This window comes from Alligator sinensis, unplaced genomic scaffold (assembly GCF_000455745.1).
Source record: "Alligator sinensis unplaced genomic scaffold, ASM45574v1 scaffold237_1, whole genome shotgun sequence".
In the NCBI taxonomy this organism is placed as follows: domain Eukaryota; kingdom Metazoa; phylum Chordata; order Crocodylia; family Alligatoridae; genus Alligator; species Alligator sinensis.
In genome coordinates, this window is record NW_005841849.1 from 210,435 (window position 1) to 211,852 (window position 1,418).

Below are 1,418 nucleotides of genomic sequence, written 5' to 3' on the forward strand. Positions count from 1 at the left end.
CTGGAGGTAAGAGGTGGTCCAGTACTGGCAGAGAACTGAGAGAAGTGTGGCCTGCTGGGTAATGTTTGCATTTATTTAGGGCCTTGGACAAGGACCCACTAGAGCAGAGTGGGCTTGTGAGTCCCATCTCCACCCTGTTAGCGCTGGTAAGGGCCTAGTGGTCATCACATACACCCTGAGAAATTATGCAATTGTGCCCATGCATAATTGCATAATTTTGCATAATTTAACAGTGGCAGGCTCTGTGCCTCCACCTTTGTGGAGTTCCCAGCACTCCAACTGGGAGCCTCATGATGTGGAGGCAGAGCCATGTGACTGGGCAACTGGGTAAGTGGGGAGGGGAGCTCCTGCCTGCAGGTGGGGGGAGCGGGTATGGGGTTTGAGGCTGGGTATGGACCACATGCCATTGAGTCAGGCAGGCTCCATGCCTCCTCATGGGGAAGCGCAAGCCCCTGCACCCTGGGAGTGTGCACAGCTGCAGGGAGTCGGCCCCTCCCTCTTTGGACCAGCCACCCATGGCCCCATACTGCTCCTTGCTGGGGCCCTGTGGCTGCACATTCTGGCCCTGGGCCCCAAGTCTCACACACCAAGCTGGGCAGCAGTCCCAGCCCTGCCCAACTTCTTCCCTCCCTCTCCCCCTATAGGGTTTCATCCCCCCTACCCACCCCCCTAATCTTCCACCATTTGAAAGCATACAGCATGCAAAATACATACTGTATATTGAAGATAGGCAATGCTATCTGTAGAATCACTTACACAAGAGAAATGTAGTACTTTATTGATCAAGCTTAATTTAAAATACTAATGGGAAGGACTTTGGATAATACCAAATGTTTACATGCTTAAGAATTTGCAATTAAATAATCTCTCAGAGACATGAGCTCATTCTGACATAATAAAGTTGTGTTTTTTTTAAGTAGTCAGAAATTAAAAAAAAAAAATATTAAAACTGTATTTGAACTTTAAAAAAAAAACTTAACTCCTACTCCCATGGGAAAAGATCTTCTAGTTTTTGGAAAGTTGTTCTTAAAGTGAAGATATTTTTTTGATCTGACACTTACTAATGAATCAATTCATGATAACCCCCCCCCCACCAGAAAAACCGAGAAAGTGTAAATTCCTGAAATATCATCCCTAAATTGCATTCTGAAAGGAATGAGCAAAGATCTCTCAAGAACTGAACTTGCACATCATCAGAAAAGCTGAGGGGTTTCTCCCCTACTGCCCCAGCTGGCTGAGGTTCTGTATTGCAAGTAGGGGTAGATGAGGGCACCAGCCCTGGGTGCTGTCTGGGGGAGGGTGGGGGTGGTGTACCAGAATAGTGCCTTCCCAAGAAGTCCACCCAGTGCAGCACAGCACAGCAGCAGTAGCTGGTGGTAGGAAGATGCTGTTGCAGCAGCAGCAGGTGGGGTGGGTGG